The sequence below is a fragment of the Euphorbia lathyris genome, chromosome 10 (genome assembly GCF_963576675.1).
Source record: "Euphorbia lathyris chromosome 10, ddEupLath1.1, whole genome shotgun sequence".
Classification (NCBI taxonomy): Eukaryota; Viridiplantae; Streptophyta; class Magnoliopsida; order Malpighiales; family Euphorbiaceae; genus Euphorbia; species Euphorbia lathyris.
Window position 1 is genome coordinate 56,227,006 of NC_088919.1, and position 21,163 is coordinate 56,248,168.

Here is a 21,163-nt window from a genome sequence, read left to right on the forward strand (position 1 = left end):
TGGTTTCGCTGAGCGTAGTAGACATGAAGAATCTTGGGATTTGTTGAGGAGACTGGCCAGAGACTCCCAACTTCCTTGGGTGGTGATAGGGGACTTTAATTGTATCCTGAATTCCAATGAAAAGGCTGGGGGTGCTGCTTACCCCACCTATTTAATGCAGGAGTTTGCTGAAGCTATTGAGGAGTGTGGTTTGTGTGAATTGGAGCTGAAAGGAAACCCTTTTACATGGGAAAGAGGCAGGGGCTCTAAGATGTGGGTGAGTGAAAAGCTGGATAGGAGATTCGCTTCAGCGGAGTGGTTGAACCGTTTTGTTAATTATCACCTTCAATCATGTATGTCTGGATATTCAGATCATTTACCCCTTGCGCTTAACTTTGAGAGGGAGAAGGTAAGGAGCAGAGTTAAAAGATTTTTCTTTGAAGAAAATTGGCTTAAGGAGCAGGAATTTAAGAGCCTCGTGATCATAAATTGGAAGGGGCAAGGGCGCAGACCTGTTCCTGAAAAATTGAAGGTTTGTGTGCAGAGTATGGATGAGTGGGGGAAAGGTTTCAATGTGCATTTCAAGAGCCAGATCAGAAAATGGAGAAACTAAATGGAGAGAACGCATGGCAGAAGAGACAGGGAATCAATTGTGCAGTTTTTCTTTGCCAAGAGAAAACTTAATGACACCCTAGAGGCAGAAGAGACTTATTGGAGGCAGAGGGCTAAGGCCTTCTGGTTGAAAGAGGGTGACAGAAATACTCAGTTTTTTCATGCTAGTGTTAAAGCAAGGAGGCAACAGAATTCCATTGTATCACTTATTGAGGAGGGAGGGGGTGAGATTGATAATCAAGGAGAAATGTTGGGTTTAGCGCAGCAATATTTCCAGTCTGTCCTTTCAGCATTAAGCGCAATTGAGTCTGAAACGGTTCAGATTATTGACGCTGTAATCGATCCAGCAACAAATGATCTCCTCGCGGCTCCTTTCGAATTGGAGGAGTTTAAACAAGCCCTGTTTTCTATGAGCCCGAACAAATCTCCTGGCCCTGATGGGCTTAATCCGGGATTTTTTCAAGCCTTTTGGGATACAATTGGCACAGAGGTGGGAGTGGCTTGTGCAAAATGGCTCAAAGAAGGGGAATTTCCAAATGGGGTCAATGATACTACAATTGTTCTCATCCCAAAGATTGACAATCCCAGAATGCTGAAGGATTTTCGCCCAATTTCTCTATGCAATGTGCTTTACAAAATAATTGCCAAGGCCTTTGCCAATCGGCTGAAGGGAGTCCTGTTGGTCCCGTGTGATTAGTTCCAGGGGGGTTAGGAACTAATATAACTTTTTCGTTTAATTGTATGCTGACTTAGTTATTTTGCGAGTTTGTCAACTCAACTTTTGGTCAGCTTGGCCAGATATGCTATAAGACAGCTTTGGCCGGATATTGACTAAAGCTGTTTTATTTATAAGTTAGATATTGACACTCTTGGAGGTCAGCTTCTAACTCAGCACTTGAAATTACTCAGAGTCAACTTTAAACAATTTTATATGCTGAGTAAACTTCACACACAACACATGCACATATATATATTGAGAGAGAGTTTAGAGATTACTCAGTATCACTTATCCTGGTTCGACCTCTCCGCCTACGTCCAGTCCCCAGAGTCTTCCGGGCTTTTAGAATCCAATACTGAGCTCTTTAAAGGTAGAGCACAAACCAATTACAAGGCAGTTGAATATGCAAGAGTACCTTCCTCTATTCGTCTACTCAACTCCTACTAAGTGCTACAACCCAGCACCTAGATTTCTCTACCACTGAATGTTTACAACCAAACACTCAGCACAACACTCTCAATTTTACAATTGATGAACACTTGTTCCTTTTCAAATAAAAAACACTTTAGAAGATTACAAGTAATCACTCTAGCATTTACACAAGAAATAGAAGATGGGTGTAAGATATCTTTTTGTATCTAAGTGCTTTTGTATCTTTTCTCTCTTGTATTTTTCTTTTTGTAATTCAGCAATGATCCAAGAAGTTTGATTGTCCTTATATAGGGAAAATCTGTGATGGATCATTTTGAAATGATTTACCCGTTGATGTTAAAACGGCTCTTTTAGGGGACAGGTTCTGGTCAGCTTCAGACTGTTCCGGCCATTCCCTTCCTCTGCATTCCTTCAGACGTCAGACTTGTCTTCTTGCGTCTGGCTTGTCTTTTTCTGTCAGTTGTCTTTTACCAATAATCCATTGACCCATACATCTCGGAATGTGTCTTCTGCGTATTTCCAAGGATTCAATTATTGGTACAGAGGGGCGGTGATCATTGTCTTTTAGCAAACGACTTTTTCATGATGTCCTGAAGAATCACTCAGCTTCTACTGCATAAATCATTGTCATTGGCAACTTCCAAGCTGAGTACAATTTTAGTCAGCTCAACTTCGAGAGACAGTTGTTGTGGGTGTTTATGTCTTTGTCTTTTGATGCTAAGTTTGATTCCACTCAGCTTGATACTTTAGGCTTCTATGCTGACCTCTTCATGTCTTACTTTTTATATTTATCTTTATTTATATTTATACTCAACATTGAACAAACGGATTAGTACAATTAAAATAAAGCACTTAAATTTAATTGTCTCTTAATCATGGATGATTTTGTCAAATCAAAATCTTGTGGAAAGGTGTTTCAACAAGTCCTCCCACAAATAATTGGTGAAACACAATCTGCGTTTGTCCCTGGAAGATCTATAATTGACAATGTGCAAGTAGCCTTTGAAAGTATACACTTTATGAAAAGGCTGAATAGAGGAAAGGATGGTCAGGTGGCTCTCAAGATTGACATTAGCAAAGCTTATGACAGGGTGGATTGGGCTTTTTTGAAACAGGTAATGATTCGCATGGGATTTCATGAGACCTAGATTAACTGGATGATGATGTATATCACAACAGTGAAGTATAGGGTGGCAGTGAATGGAGAATGCACTGAGCAGATTGTCCCTGGTAGAGGGCTTAGACAAGGAGACCCATTATCTCCATACTTGTTTATCCTTTGTGCTGAAGTTCTATCCAAGCTTTTAAGGAAGGCCGAAGGAGAGGGACTAATTTCAAGTTGTCGTATTTGTCGCAGGGCACCGACCGTTACACACTTGTTCTTTGCTGATGATAGCTTCTTGTTTTTCGGAGCAACGCTAACTGAAGCCAGAAAGGTGATGAGTATTCTAGCAGTATATGAGGTAGCTTCGGGACAGGCTGTGAATATGAACAAATCTGGCATATTTTATAGTGCAAATGTGACAGCTGAAGTGAAAATTGAGCTTCAAGGAATTCTGGGGGTCAGTCTACCTTTAGACACAGGGCGCTATTTGGGGTTACCTTCGCTAATTGGGCGGTCTAAGCGTCGAATTTTCACGTTCCTGGTTGATAGGCTGTGGAAGAAATTTGGTGCGTGGGGACTCAGGTTCTTATCCCAAGCTGGGAAGGAGGTGTTACTTAAGTTAGTGGCTCAGGCTCTACCTACATTCTGTATGAGTACGTTTCTTTTACCCTTATCTATTTGTGATGAGCTGCATAAATTAATGAATTCATTTTGGTGGGGTATGAAATCTGAGGGTAAAAGAAAAATACATTGGTTTGACTGGGGAAAATTATGCATGCCAAAAGAGTCAGGGGGGATGGGGTTTAAAGATTTACACATGTTTAATTTGGCAATGCTTGGTAAGCAGGGATGGAAGCTAGTGAATTTCCCAAATACTATAGTAAGCAGAATGTTTAAAGCAAAATATTTTCCTAGGGAGGACTTACTTTTCTCTAAATTAGGCAATAATCCTAGTATGGTTTGGAGAAGTATATGGGGAGGCCTTAGCATATTGAGAAAAGGGCTTAGATGGAGAGTGGGAAATGGCAGATCTATTAGAGTATGGGAAGATCCATGGGTACCTAATCTGGTTGATTTTGGTATAAACTCCTTTATGGTCCCTGGAATGGAGGATTTGAAAGTTGTTGATTTGTTGCTTGAGAATGGTAGAGGGTGGGACATGGACAGATTACATGGGTGTTTTAGCGAAGAAGAGGTGTGGGCCATTAGTGATATTATATTACCATTCAATGTTGGGGAGGATAGGAGAATCTGGCACTGGTCAAAAAATGGTTATTATAATGTCCGATCAGGCTACATTGTGGGTATGGGAGTTGAAGAGGGGAGTAGGGGACATGAAGGATGGAGGAGACTTTGGAACTTGGCAATTCCCCCAAAATTAATACACTTTATATGGCGTATCTGCTCGGGATGCCTTCCAACTCGAGCTCGACTGGCCCAGAGAAGAGTCCCCATCTCTATTGAATGCCCAGTGTGTGTCGAACAGGATGAAATAGATAACCATTTATTTGTTGATTGTTGCTTTGCAGGTGATATTTGGCAAGTAGCTGGAATACCAGTGCCACAAGTTGTTGGTTTGAACTTTCCTGATTGGCTATTACAGGCGCTGTGTGGTCCTAACCAAGAGATCATAACCCGGATTTGCTGTGCCCTAAAGACGATTTGGGATCACAGGAATAGGGTGTTGTGGCACATAACTTGGTGGCCAGTTGATACTAGCTGTCGGTTAGCGGTGGACGAGGTTCAAGAGTGGAGGGCCTATCAACAAGGGCCACTACCAAGAGCAGACCAGCAAACGGACCAACAAACCAGTAATGCCCCTGACACACGACAACTGAACCAACGACCTCTACATCATGTTGAACATGGCACATCATTAGTGCACTTCCCAATCAGAACCACCGCTCGAGGTCGTCAGAATTGGAGGCCGCCGGAACCGGGCTCAGTCAAATGCAACATCGACGGTGCCTTATTCAATGAGATCAAGAGCAGCGGGATGGGCGCGGTTATTAGGGGAGAAGCGGGTGAGTTCCTTTTCTGCAGCAGCAGTTTCATTCCAGGTATAAAGGAGCCATGAGTTATTGAGGTGCTTGCACTACGCACGAGCCTCATTGGCTAGCTTCTATGAGGTACATAAATGTGGAATTTGAATCTGATGCTAAACTAGTTGTTGAGGCGATTCATTCATGCAAACATGATATCTCAAAGTTTGGATCGCTCGTTCAAGATTGTCAAGCTATTTTGCGATCCAATCCTTCTTTTAAATTATCCTTTGTTCCTCGTTTAGCGAATAGGGCTGCACATTTGGTAGCTAGGCAAGCCTGTTCCAATGCTAGCGATTTTTTATCAACTGTAGTGCCTGATTGGTTGTCAAACGTTAATGTTGAGGATGCCAATCTCTTTTATATATGAAACTCATTTCCAGGTTCAAAAAAAAAATATGATTTTGAAAAGATTATAATAATATTTAATGTCTTGTTTGATATTACATTAAATAATCTATCTATATATTATTCTATAAAATTAAACGAGAATTGGCATATGAACAGTAAAAACAAAGGGTAAATTACACCCATGGCCACTGAACTTTACTCATTTTCACATTATGGCCATTGAACTTTATTTCTTCCCGGTATGGCCACTGAACTTTATACTTTTTAACACCGGTGGCCACTCAATTTTAACTAACTTCTCAAAATGACCGTTAACGATCGTTAACAACCTCAAAATGAAAATATTCAAGAATTAAAGTTGTTCAGAACGACATTTACCATGGAACCACATTTTTTATTTTCGAAAATCACAATTTTTGGAGCTTTCTCTCTCTAAAAATTCAATTTCTCTCTCCTAACCAAACAACACCGAAATGACCTCAAAACGAAAATTTTCAAGAATTAAAGTTCCTTAGAATATCATTAACGCTTTGGATTTTTTATTTTTAGCCGACAACGGTCATTTTGAGGCGTTAAGTGGCCACCGGTGTTAAAAAGTGTAAAGTTCAGTGGCCATACTGGGAAGAAATGAAGTTCAGTGGCCATAATGTGAAAATGGATAAAGCTCAGTAGCCATGGGTGTAATTTACCCTAAAAACAAATCAATTCCAATTTCAATTGGAAACTTTTGGATGCCAATTCTAACCTCTTACTTTAGAATAATTTCTGCTGAATCTTTCTGGAAACGACGTAGCTTTACCAAAACAGGGTTCTCACTTTTACAGAACCATCACCCTACTACTCCTTTTTTCCCTATTCTTTTCGTTCTCTCTCTTTCTTTTGCTCATTCTTCTTCCTCTGTCGGTCGGCCATTCAACTATTTTTTGCAGTTTATCTTCACTCACGGCTGCCAGATCTAGACTACATAGGTTATTCATGGTTTCCTTCTCTTTTCTTTACTGCTTTGAAAAGTTCATAGGATAAAAAATTTGTGTTTGCTTTCCAGGTTGGTGATATTGTGATTTAGGGTTTGAAGTAGGTTTCAAAGTTGTGGAAAGAGTTCAATCGGTTGTGAAAGTAAGTCTTATTTGTGTTATGTTCTTCTTTTCGTTGGATTTTCGATTCATGTTGTCCCATATTTCTTTTCGTAAATTTCTACTACTTTGTCTTCATTATTAGAGATAACATTCCCTATTATTTATACACTCTATCTTTAGGATATTTATCAGAATATCATAGAGATAATATCAACATTTATCTTCAGGATAACTAACTTATAGAGTTATAGTTGTATTCCTAGTCTAAGTGATGTACTAGGATTATACTTATTGTTAGTAATGTATTAGGATTATACTTACTGTGATATTTATACCTGTGATTAATTGAAACCCTAATCAAGGGAATTACATTCACTCAACATCTCTCTCTCTCTCGTCGATCTCTCTCTCCATCCCAAACTATTCCGCAATATTAATTCAAATCCTCATCAACAATTTCATTAACAATAAATCCACAATGAGAACTTAAATCACTGACAACATCACACACCACCAAATCTTCACTAGCAATAGATCTATCCATAACTCCCACATCAAGAGTTGCAAGTTTTGAATTTACCTCTTCATTGTATAATTTAGGACAGATTTGTGATGAATCTTTAGGAGACAAAATGGAGGTTGCTTCATCTTTTTTCCTTTGGGCTCGACGTTGTCGTCTCCTACTATTTCGGGTTCCCCTTTGGAGTCTTTCCATATCTTCTTGCTTCAAGTTCTCTCTTGTCTTTCTCCTCATCTCGGCAAGCTCAAAATCCATCTCCCTTCCTTCGGCTTGCCATTCTTCAAGGCTCTTGGAGGCATATTCTTGTATGGCTTGTAGAAAACTAGGTTGAATCATTGTCGAAGAAGCCTCCGTTAGGAAAACGATCGGCTCTAATACCAACTGATATGGATCGGTCTCGGGATGTGTTAGTTTTAATCTTAAAGTAACAAAGAGGTTCTTCACAAGCTAAACTTGTAGGATTTAATCCCGGGTTTTACGGACTAAAACCGTAGGAAATAAGAATCCCCTATTATTGAAGGTGAAAACCTTAACAAAAGCTTCATGAAGAAGACAATGTAAATTATATTGATTGAAAGTTAATGATTCTTACAAATAAGAGGCATTATATAGCACTCTTTAGGAAAATGTAAAAGACATACATGTCCTAACTAGGGTTACAATTAACTAAGAGGGATAAGGGTAAGATAGGAATGAAATGCCAAAATGGCACTTAGGTAATTAAAACTAATAGGACAAATAATAAAGTAAAAATGGCATAATGGTAAATAAGATGTGTAAGAGATTAGGGTAACCATGGTCCCTCCTAGCCTTGTGTCTTCTTCTTAGCTGAAAAGCTGATCCATCGTCGCTGAAAGTCAATATTCTGTCGCTGAAAGGAGATTCATTGTCGCTGAAAATGGAATTCAGGATATGCCTTTAGAAGTTGACACGACGTGTCAACTTGTAAAAATGGACGAGAAACTTCTCATTCTAATTGATACGGCGTGTCAACTGGCTGACACGGCGTGTCAGTTGGAATTTCAGCCTCCTCATTGTTTCTTTGGCCCGTGTCGCTAGCGTTGGGACAGTTGGTGATTTTCTTCGGTCCCGTGTTGAAATGTCCTCATCAGGTAGAGTTAGGGCTTGCTTGGTTGAATTGATCGCTTGGTTAGGCTACACAATCCAACTCCTATACTAATCACTTGGTTAGGTTATTTAGTATAGACAATAATTCCTAACTGAATCTCTGTTACTCCTACAGCACAACCTAGATGTTTTAATGACCATATTTGCTAAGCACAGTTCACCATCATCCTAGCTGAAGGTGTCTTAGCTCATGTCTGAGATAATACACGGAGGCATAATTGGATGGGGCAGATAAGAGCTTTTATGTATCTAATTTAGATTAATTGATTCAAGAATAAGATGAAGGAAGATGGAACTTGAAACCAAATAAACTAAACTTGATTCATAAAACATGAGAAATAATTCAATGTCAAGCTTGCTTTAGCTAAATTAACAACGGAATGGAAATAGTATTGAAAACATAAAGATAAATCTATTCTACTGTAATTAAATTGATTCTACGCTAGTTGATTCATTAGAACATAGTTTTAACTCCTATTTATAGTGCTCAATGTCTGCTCCTAGTCCAATTGGGTCTTCTCTTCCTCCTCAAAGTCGGGCCATGAAGTCCGAGGTTGAATCGGAACGTAACTCTTGAAGTAGAATCATTATAGGAAACAAAATTGAGTTCTCAATCGTTGCTCACTGAGCAACATCTTTAATTCGTGTTGAGTTTTCAATTCTTGGTTGACTGCTAGTCGACACTGCTCGCCGAGCAGTGCTACTAGTTTGGCCTTTTTGCCATGTTTTGCTCCGTTTCATGCTCGATTGTTCCTAAAACATCTCAAAACACTTATTAGACAAATAATAGGTAGAAGACACCATAAACCAAGGTATTAATGCTAGAAAATCATTTAAAACCATGCCTAAAACTCTATATAAAACGGCCCTAACACATTCCCCACGGGCATCTTCCCGGTACTAGACCCTTTGGTCCCACTAGCACTTGCAAGTTGCTTCCCATCTTTTAGAGACTCTAAATGCTCCCAAGTGGAAGTGTTACCACCCTCACCCATCCTCATAGAGTGCTCTCGACTTCGTACACTTAATGTTGAAACACCTTTCCACATGATTTTGATTTGACAAAATTATTTAAGTTAATCCATGATTAAGAGGCAATTAAATTTAAGTGCTTTGATTTAATTGTACTAATATGTTTGTTCAATGTTGAGTATAAATATAAATGTAAACAGAAATAAAAAGTAAGACAGGACACAGTCGGCACGAGCTGAGCGAAGTGCAACTCAGCATCGCAAAAGGCAAAGCTATCTTCAGAACAGAAGTTTGAAGATAAAGACTAACAAAGAGGCTGAGTGGAACGCAACTCAGCATCAAGAGAGCAAAGTCTTCTATACGAATAAACCCTGCAGACGAAGCTGACCATGGAAGCTGAGTAAAGGCAACTCAGAAAGAAAGAACAAGAAGCTATAACAGAGTCAAGCTGAGTGTTCTTCAGGAACAGTATGATTTGTCCGGTTACTAAAAGACAAATTCTGACATCTGTCTGCACCAATGATATAAGCCTCAAAATCATGCACGGTAAAGGTTTCGAGAGACATGGGTTGACTGGCCGTTTGCTAAAAGACAAACTGCCATTAGAAGACAAACTTGCAGAAAAAGACAAGCCTGACATCTGCCTAATTCAGACGAAAAGATTGGCCTGCACACTGAAGCTGACCAGAACGTTGTCTGGAGAAATATCTGTTTGAATTCAACAGGAAAAATCCAAGTTCAAATCATTTGAACGTCCAATCTCATCTATAAAAGGACATGATCATTCTTGGATCAAATACATAAGAAAAAGTAAAATATACAGCCGATCAAAGAAAGCCAAAAAGAGCTAAAGCCAAAGCACACAAAAACAAAAGAGTGATCTTACACCCACTTTCATATTCTGTGTAAAAGCTAGAGTGAATTTGTATTCTTCTAAAGTGTTCTTCTTCTAGAAAGAACAGTTTCTGTATCAATTGTAAAGATTGAGAGAGTCAAGTTGAGTACTCGGTTGTGGTATTCAGTGGTAGAGAAAATCTGAGTGTTCAGTTATAGCATTTAGTAGGATTGAGTAGACGAATAGAGGACGGTACTCTAGCATACTCAATTGCTTGGAAAGGGTTTGTGCTTTACCTTTAAAGAGCTCAATAGTGGATTAAAAAAGCCCGGAGGGATTCTGGGGACTGGACGTAGGCTGAGAGGCCGAACCAGGATAAGTCACGCTGAGTAATCTCTAAACTCTTTCTCAATATCTATATACTTGTGTTGCTTGATTAAAATTACTCAGTATATAAATTGTGCACGCTGACGCTGAGTAATATCTGTGCTGAGTTGGAAGCTGCCCAAAGCGTTGACTCCCAATTCATAAGTAAAACAGTTCTAGTCAGCATCTGACTAAACCTGTCTTACACTTCTCGGCTGTGCTGACTAGAGTTAAGTTAAAGTAATTAAAGAATTATCTTAAGTCAGCATAATTAAAACGAAAAAGTTACATTAGTTCCTAACCCCCCCCCCCCCTTGGAACTAATCATACGGGACCAACACTTAATTGGAACTCCACCTTCAATGCTAAGTTGTGAGCATCTTGTACCCGGATAACTATTTGGGTTCTGATTCTATCTTGAATGTTATATTTAAGCCCCTCAAGATACCTTGAAGTCTTTTGGCTTTCGGTTTTCGACAAGTTAGCACTTGCCGAAAGCCTCAAGAACTCTGAGGTATACTCGTGTACGCTCATCCCTCCTTGTGAGCAATTCTGATACGAACTATAGATGTACTACTCATAATCGAGTGGCAGGAACCGCTCCCTCAACATCGATTTCATCCACAGCCAAGACCTAAATTGACCCCCTTCCTCCTCTCCTTATTTTTTCTTTCACATGATCCTACCAAACCGAGGCTCCCCCTTCAATCGGTATGCTACCAACTAAACCTTTCTATCTTTCGATATCCCCACATAGTCGAAGAACCTCTCAACTTCCAAAAGCCAATCAAGGAATTCCTCTATGTCAAGTTCACCCCCAAATGAGGGCAAATCAATTTTCAATTTGAAGGCATCATCCCTATCAAAGTTTCCCCATATCTGCCTCTAACATTTGCATTCTCCATATACGGATCATCTCCCATAACCACATACATCAAAATCATTCACAATATCCACATTCCTAGCATTCAATTGCCTAGGGCCAATAGCAACATCATTTATAATGTCCATATTCCTAGCATTCATATGCATAGGGCCAACAACATCAATATCATTACGGATTCCCATATTCCTAGCAATCCTATAGGGTTTAAAATCATCAAAAGCATCCCCGTCACTATCACTATCGACATTCCGGACAATAACGTGATTAGGACACCTTACCTTATGAACCTGAAGGCCCATTTATTGATGCATTACATTTCATATCAGGGGTGGTGAGTATGGTTGGGATTGAGGCCGAATAGCTTCTTCTTGTCTCCGGTGAGGATCTCCGGCGGGTTATACATGGGTATTTCGACCCTCTAGATGGAGTCTTTTAAGGGTGAGAGTTAACTCTCGTGTACTTGTTTGATGCCTTTCGTCGAGCTTTTGAAGCTTATCACCCAACGTCTTCAACATTGCTTCTATCGCTTCAAACTTTTGATCATTGGATCCCATAGCTTTGTTTTGAGGATGTGATTGGACCATTTCTGAAAAGAAGTCTCCAGGAAGGAAAATGACTCGACTCTAATACCAAATGTTACAAATTAAACTCGATGTGAAGGTTTTAATCTTAAACCAACAAATAACCCAGACTTCTCAAGCTAAACTTGAAGGATGAGTAATCCCAAATGAATAAAATCCAAACTCCAATGGAGGCTAAATGTTTGATTCATAAAAAGTTAGGTTTCATTACAAATAAGGATAGTTATATACCTTCCACAAAGGTGTGCAAAAGTACTACAATATCCCTACTAGGGTTACAACTTGAAAGGTTAAAGATATGGGTAGTATGAGAATAGATGTGCAAGTGGCAAAGATGATAATAAGCAATGGAAAAACAGTAAATAAGGTAGTGACATAACAGTAATAAAGAGTGTGGTAGTCCTTGTCCCCTCTACTTCAACTTGGTGAAGAAGGCATCTCAAACACCCCGCACGCCGTGCCACATAACCCACACGTCGTGTGGGTCCAGTTCTGATGCTCCATGGTAGTTCGTCCTTGATTCACATGAGCTCCTGACGCCGAGCTACAGTCGGCACCCCGAGTAACACGGTGTGCGGACAATGACACAACGTATCACCTCAATTCTGCCCTTTGGGTACTTGAACTCTGCCTCGTCCCTCTTCCGCGATAACCCATCTCCCTTGGTCTTTCCCACTTAGGTCTCGTGCTTGAGATATCCGCATCATTTTTTTCCTTTATATAAAGTAATTCCACTCTTTCACCAATCTAAGAAATGTTATTATTGTAAAATATTATGTCATTCATTTCCACATCTTTGAGTTAATATGATAAACCATAAAGTTAATATATGATATTAGAAAATTAATATCACACATTACCAAAAACACAACACCGTAGAGTTAATTTTCAGTAAATATATATATATAATATTTCTCAATCTATGACTCAAATTGGTCCCGAAATTATGTTGTGAAAGTCAATTAGATCCTCAAGATATAGTAAAACCATTTTCATTGAAATAAAAGAGTGATCTTACATCCACTTTCATATTCTGTGTAAAAGCTAGTGTGAATTTGTATTCTTCTAAAGTGTTCTTCTTCTAGAAAGAACAGTTTCTGTATCAATTGTAAAGATTGAGAGAGTCAAACTGAGTACTCGGTTGTGGTATTCAATGGTAGAGAAAATCTGAGTGTTCGGTTATAGCATTCAGTAGGATTGAGTAGATGAATAGAGGACGGTACTCTAGCATACTCAATTGCTTGTAAAGGGTTTATGCTCTACCTTTAAAGAGCTCAGTAGTGGATTAAAAAAGCCCGGAGGGATTCTGGGGACTGGACGTAGGCAGAGAGGCCGAACCAGGATAAGTCACGCTGAGTAATCTCTAAACTCTTTCTCAATATCTATATACTTGTGTTGCTTGATTAAAATTACTCAGTATATAAATTGTGCACGCTGACGCTGAGTAATATCTGTGCTGAGTTGGAAGCTGACCAAAGCGTTGACTCCCAATTCATAAGTAAAACAGTTCTAGTCAGCATCTGACTAAACCTGTCTTACACTTCTCGGCTGTGCTGACCAGAGTTAAGTTAAAGTAATTAAAGAATTATCTTAAGTCAGCATAATTAAAACGAAAAAGTTACATTAGTTCCTAACCCCCCCCCCCTTGGAACTAATCACACGGGACCAACAAGTGGTATCAGAGCTAAAAAGCTCACTACTCAAAGATATAGCTATCTTGAGCTGATCCCTAAAATGGCTGAGAATAGCACACGTTTCCTTCCTGGAAACCAAACAACATAGATACTCCCTGAGGGATTATCAATTAGTCGGCCTCCCCTATTCTTTGGATCTAATTATACATTCTGGAAGAATAGGATGAAGAACTTTATTCAAGCCACCAACATGAGTGCATGGCTTGCAATAGTTCAGGGCCCATACGTGCCATATAAAACTATTGACAATGAGAAAGTTGTTAAGAGTGAAACTGATTGGTCAGAAGATGACCTTAGAAAACTTCAAAACAATGCTTCGGCTATCAATATGCTTCACTGTGCGTTAGATGCTGCAGAATACAATAAGATTTCAGGTTGCGAGTCAGCACAGGAGATTTGGAAAAAGCTTGAAGTAACATACGAAGGCACAAGCAAGGTCAAGGAATCAAAGGTGAACCAACATATGAGGTTATATGAGTTGTTCGAGATGAACGACAATGAGGACATCTCTGAAATGAACGCTAGATTCACCAATATTATAAATGAGCTAAAGAGGCTCGGCAAGAACTTCACTGAAGAAGAGCAGGTGAAGAAAATCCTTAGAAGCTTACCAAAGAGCTGGCAAGCTAAGAAAACTGTCGTGGAAGAAGCTCAAGACTTGACCACATATAAATATGATGAGCTGATCGGATCTTTGCTGACTCATGAGATCTCTATGAAAAATTTCGAAAAAAAGGAAAAGTCAGAAGACAAGAAACAAAAATCACTTGTCATGAAAGCTGACTCATCAGATGATGAGGAAATGGCCATGTTCACAAGGAAGATGAAGAAGTTGTTCAGAAAGAATGAAAGGAACAGCAAGAGGTCATACAAGAGAAGGGACAGGTACAAAGCTGAGTCAAGTGATACTAAATACAAGAAGGACAACACAAAGCCTGTCACATGCTTCGAGTGCCACCAAACTGGGCACATCAAGTCAATCTGTCCCATGCTGAAGAAAGACAAGAAGGGCAGCAGAAAAGCTATGGTAGCAACATGGAGTGATAGTGATGAGTCAACCTCATCAGAAGCTGATGCAAATGAAACAGCAAATATTTGCTTCATGGCTGATGATGCCACTGACCAGTGTCATTCTGAGGAAGCTGATCTCTCAGATGGAACTGACCAAGGGGAGCAACAAAATGAGGTATCATCTCTTCTACTCCTTAGAAATGAAATGATAAACGCCCTAAGTAATCTATATACACTGACTAAGAAGTGTAATAAGAAAATAAAAGCACTCAGCAGGCGGTGTGACGAGATTGAAGAGGTCAAACTTAGTGACCTCCGATATCTTCTCCAAGACAACTCAGCTTTGCATAGTAACATGGAAATTATGCACAAGTTTGTCTCGAAGGTCCAATCATATTCCAAGAAACTGAGAAAGGATGTCACAACCCCACAAAACCAAAGGTTAACTAAAGATAAACCCCACGCTGTGTACTCACGTACCAGTCAGCATAGACAGTTCACTCAGTGTAACTGCTGTGGAAAAAGAGGACACACAGCGAATGTATGTTGGTATAATAAGCGGACTGTCCAATGTGACTTCTGCGGAAAGAAAGGCCATACCACTAAGGTATGTTGGCATGCTTAGCATGTTCATGCTGACCAGAAACCGAGTAATCCTCAAAGGGTAACTCATTGTGACTTCTGTGGCAAAACTGGCCATACCATAAAGGTATGTCGTCACAAAATAAAACATGATTTTTCACCTGTGCACACTAACAAAAGAGGACTCAAAAAGAATTGGGTACCTAAAGATGAATAGTCTAAAATGCAGGTGAGCCTGAGATGCGTGGAGAAATCAAAACTATGGTATATAGACAGCACATGCTCGAGGCACATGACTGGTGATGAAACTTAGTTCATCACACTAGAGCTTAAACAAGGTGGAAGTGTAAGCTTTGGAGACAATAAGAAGGGTAAGATAGTTGGCTCAGGTACTATCGGAGGTAACCCTACTATTGAGTCAGTCTCCTTAGTTAAAGGTCTCAAATACAATCTGCTGAGTGTAGCTCAGCTTTGCAAAAGCGGTAGAAAGGTTGTATTTGATGATACTCAGTGTCAAATACTCGAGGGAAAGACGAATGAGTTGATTTTAACTGCCCCTCGTGTAGATAATGTATATATGTTGAGTTTAGAAAAACAGTTCTCTAAAAATATATGCTTAGTATCTAAAGAGGATAATTCCTGGCTGTGGCATAGGAGACTTGGGCATGTCAGCATGGACCTCCTTGCCAAGTTAGCTAGAAAGCAATTAGTTGAGGGATTGCCCAAATTAAAATATGAAAAAGATCAGCTATGTAATGCTTGCCAGCAAGGTAAACAAACTAAAAAGTCTTTTCAAAGCAAAAATATTGTCTCAACCAAGCGTCCATTGGAATTACTACACTTGGATCTTTTCGGACCTATCCAGCCATTCAGCATGGGAGGTAAGAAATTTTCCTTAGTCATCGTAGATGATTTCTCTCGGTATACTTGGATCATCTTGATGAGTAGCAAGGATGAAACATTTGAGATGTTCACCACACTAATTAAAAAGCTTGAAAATGACAAAGACCTAAGAGTAGCTTGTTGAAACACTTTTCCACAGGATTTTGATTTGACAAAATTATTTAAGTACAATTAAATATTCTATAACACACTAAGTTTAAATGCTTTGATTTATTGTTACTAATGTGTGTGTTCAATGTTGAGTTTATAATTGTTACAAGACATAAAGATCATAAGGCCCAAGCCCTATATGAAAGTCAAAGCCCAAGTCAAACAAGGCCAAGATCACTCAGCCCGCGTATTACAAAACGCTGCCGTTGAGTATTGAAACGCAGCTCAGCAATGAAGGATCCAGAAGATCCACGTAGACAACTTCGGTAAGAAGCTGCTGAGCTGTCTCGACAAAACGTACAAGACAGCCGCTGACCACAAAGCAACTTCCAGACCAAGTATTTCCTCTTTTGGTAAAGAACAGAAGACGCAGGAAGCTGTCTGTTTGACATTACCAGATTTGGAGGAACATACTGCCACACTGACCGAAGAACAGAAGATGCTAGAATCTGATTGGCTAAGAGAACTGCTGAACAGACTGAGTGAAAACGACATGAAGCCGTTTCCCTCCAATGGTTATTTCGAAATTCGAAATAACCAGAAGCTCTCACAGCTCTCTATAAATAGAGCATTTAGAATCCTTATTCGATACAGAACTTTGAGCAAAAGCCGTTACGCTGACCAAAAGTATACAAAAGTTCTGCATCCAAAAGCAAAGCAAATCTTACACGACAATTTTCACATCTGTGTAAAAGTCTAGAGTGATTGATCCTCAATCATCTAAGGTGTTCTAGCAATTGTTGTTTAGGACAAATCTTAATCATTTCTAGAATTAGAAAGGAGAAGCTGAGTACTCGGTTTTAGTACTTAGTGAATTAGAGTAGAAGTGAGTAGAGGTATAGAGGAAGGTACTCTTGTTATACTCAGCTTCTGATTTGTAAAGGGTTTTTGAGTCTCTACCTTTAAAGAGCTCAGTAGTGAATTGGAAATCTCGGAACGTGTTCCGGGGACAGGACGTAGGCTTAGAAGAAGCCGAACCTGGATAACTCCGCTGAGTGAAGTATTTCTAACCCTTAACTCCTTAATACATTGCTTGCTTAAAACAAACTAAAGCTGACCAAGTAAAAGAGGTCAAGCTGAGTTGTGCGCTGCAAACGACTTAGTTCAGGAATAGACTCTAAGTGCTATTTCCTGACTTAAGCAACGAAACTGACCTAGTCAACAGTTGACTAAGCCAGTGTCTTGCTGATTGCTCAGCGCCGCTGTCATATACTTTCTTCTTAAGAAAAAGAAGTTTGCCCTAATTATTTAAAAAGGGTAAAATAGTTCCTAACCCCCCCTTGGAACTATCTTTGCAACCTTACAAGGGACCAACAAGTGGTATCAGAGCCTAAAAGCTCATTACTAAAGGTTTAACAACCTTGAGTTGATCCATACCATGGGTGAAAACAGCACTCGGTTTCTCCCTGGAAACCAGACAACTCAGATATTACCTGAGGGGCTGTCCATTACTAGGCCTCCCCTATTCTTCGGGTCAAACTATACCTTTTGGAAGAATAGGATGAAGAACTTCATTCAAGCTACAAACATGAGTGCCTGGCTATCTATAGTCCAAGGCCCGTTTGTACCTGTGAAAGTTGTTGCTGGCCAGTCAGTTGTTAAAGCTGAGGTTGAATGGACAGAGGATGATCTCAAGAAGCTACAAAATCATGCTTCGGCTATAAATATGCTTCACTGTGCGCTGGATGCTGCAGAATACAACAAAATATCAGGTTGTGAGACAGCACAGGAGATCTGGAAGAAGCTGGAGGTCACCTACGAAGGAACCAACAAGGTGAAGGAGTCCAAGGTCAACCAGCAGATGAGATTGTATGAGATGTTCGAAATGAACAATGATGAGGGGATTTCTGAAATGAATGCAAGATTCACCAACATCATAAATGAGCTCAAAAGACTTGGAAAAATCTTCACTGAGGAAGAACAAGTCAAGAAGATACTCAGAAGTCTTCCTAAAGACTGGCAAGCCAAGAAGACATCCGTTGAAGAAGCTCAGGATTTAACCACCTACAAATATGATGAACTCATCGGCTCACTGCTGACTCATGAGATATCTATGAAGAATTTCGAGGTGAAGGAAAAATTCGAAGACAAGAAGCAGAAGTCACTTGTTATGAAAGCTGATTCAACTGATGATGGCTCAACTGACGATGAGGAGATGGCAATGTTTACAAGAAAAATGAAGAGACTGTTCAAAAGAAATGACAAATACTCCAAGAAGCCTTATAGAAAATTTGATAAATATAAGGCTGACTCAAGTGACAGCAAATTCAAGAAGGACAGCTCAAAGCCCATTACATGCTTTGAGTGCCATCAAACCGGCCACATCAAGTCAAGCTGCCCAACGCTGAGGAGAGACAAAAAGAATGGCAAGAAGGCAATGGTGGCAACATGGAGTGACAGTGATGATTCTTCATTAACTGAAGCTGAGGCCACAGAGTCAGCGAAGATATGCTTCATGGCTGGCGGACTTGCTGAGCCATGCATTTCTGAGCATGCTGACCAATCTGATGAGTCAGATAATGAAGAGCAATCTAATGAGGTAATCTCACTCTCTCAACTCAGAAATGAAATGGGTAATGCCCTGAGTGATCTCTATACACTTGTCAAAAAGTGTAACAAGAAGATTAAAGCACTCAGCCGGTGCTGTGATGAAGTAGAAGAGGTCAAACTGAGTGACCTCAGATACCTTCTTTAGGACAACTCAGTTTTGCATAAAAATATGAAAACCATTCATGAGTCTGTCTCTGAAGTCCAGTCAGTTTCAAAGAAACTGAGGAAGGATGTCACAACCATTCAGAACCAATTAAAGGTTCCAAACAAAAACAATTTTCCTCTGAGAACTCAGTATCCAGGTACTCAATACCAAGGTACTCAGCAGAGACGAAATCCCCAGCGAAGAGTCCAGTGTGACTTTTGTGGGAAGTTAGGACACACCACTAAGGTGTGCTGGCACGCTCAGCACTGGGGTTCTGACAAGTCAGTAAAGAATCCTAAACAGAAGGTCAGTTGTGACTTCTGTGGAAAAAGTGGCCATACTATCAATATATGTCGCCACACAATAAAATATGATGCTTTACTTGTTGAACCTAACAAGTCAGGACCCAAAAAGAATTGGGTACCTAAAGGAAACTGATCACAATGCAGGTAAGCCTGAGATGTGCCGAGAAGTAAAAAATGTGGTATATTGACAGCGCATGCTCAAGGCATATGACGGGTGATGAAACTCAGTTCATCACGTTTGAACATGAACGAGGAGGATGCGTAAGTTTTGGAGACAACAGAAAGGGTAAGATAGTAGGATCAGGCACCGTTGGAGGTAATCTCACTATTGAATCTGTCTCCCTAGTCAGCGGACTCAAATATAACTTACTCAGCGTAGCTCAGCTATGTGATAATGGGAGAAAAGTTATATTTGATGATACTGGATGTAAAATATATGAGGGAAAAACAAATGAGTTAATTTTAACTGCCCCTCGGATAGACAATGTCTTCATGCTGAACCTAGAAAAGAAGTTTTCAAAAACTGTATGCTTAGTCACAAAGGAAGAAAATTCCTGGCTATGGCACAAGAGACTTGGTCATGTAAGCATGGACCTCCTGGCCAAATTAGCAAGAAAGAAATTGGTTGAGGGACTGCCTAAACTTAAATTTCAAAAAGATCAACTATGCCACGCTTGCCAAGCTGGAAAACAAACCAAACAATCTTTTCATAGTAAAAACATTGTCTCAACTAAACGTCCGTTAGAGTTACTACACTTGGATCTCTTTGGTCCAGTCCAGCTGAGTCTGGGTGGAAGAAGATTTTCCTTGGTCATTGTAGATGACTTCTCTCGGTATACGTGGGTTATCTTGCTGACCAGCAAGGATGAGACCTTTGAGACATTTTCAAATTTGGTTAGAAAAATTGAAAATGAAAAAGACCTAAAATTAGCTCATATCCGTAGTGATAACGGTGGAGAATTCAAAAACCAAAAGTTTGTTGAATTCTGTGAAGCCAGCGGCATTGACCACAATTTTTCTGCTCCTAGAACACCTCAGCAAAATGGGGTTGTAGAAAGGAAGAACAGAACTCTGATTGAAATAGCCAAGACAATGCTGGATGAGCATAGGCTTCCAAAGTATTTTTGGGGAGAAGTTGTTAACACAGCATGCTATATTCTCAATAGGGCTCTAGTTAGACCTATACTTAAGAAAACCCCTTATGAACTTTGGAAAGGACGAAAGCCCAACATTGGATACTTTCGTGCCTTTGGCTGTAGATGTTTCATTTTAAATACCAAAGATAGCTTAGCCAAATTTGATTCAAAAGCTGATGAGGCTATCTTTCTAGGCTACTCAACAAACAGCAAAGCATACAGAGTTTTTAATAAGAGAACCCAAGTATTAGAAGAGTCTATACATGTGCAATTCGATGAAACTGACCCTGCAGGAAGATACCAGCCGCTGACAGAAGATGAACCAAACTCAGCACCTGCTGATCAAGAACCAGCTACTGAGTCCTTCACAAAGCGGCTGACCAAGAGTAAGAGTGAACCTAAGATTGTTTTCGCTGACCAATCTACTTCTGCAGAGAATGTTGAAACATGAATAGAACAAGACACAAATCTACCCAAGGAGATAAGAGTCCCAAGAGGGCATTCAGAAAATGCAATTCTTGACTGAGCTGGAAATACCCTGATGACAAGGAATCAACTCAGGAAGTATCTCAGCAATGTAGCCTTTGTCTCAGTTCAGGAGCCGAAGAACTTTGCTGAAGCTGAGCATGACGAATTTTGGATGAATGCCATGCAAGAGGAACTCGACCAATTCAGAAGGAATAATGTATGGGAGCTAGTGCCACATCCAAGAAGCCAGAAAACCATTGGAACCAGATGGGTCTTCAGGAACAAGCTGGATGAACAAGGAAACGTAGTCAGAAACAAAGCACGGCTTGTAGCTCAGGGCTACAGTCAGCAAGAAGGTATTGACTATGGTGAGACCTTTGCCCCAGTGGCAAGGCTAGAAGCAATTAGGATTTTATGTGCATATGCATCTTATATGAATTTTAAATTGTTTCAAATGGATGTTAAAAGTGCATTTCTTAATGGAGTAATAAACGAGGAGGTCTATGTCAATCAGCCTCCAGGGTTTGAGGATCCTAAGTTCCCAAACCACGTTTATAAACTCAAAAAGGCTCTGTATGGCCTCAAGCAAGCACCACGTGCTTGGTATGAGAGGCTG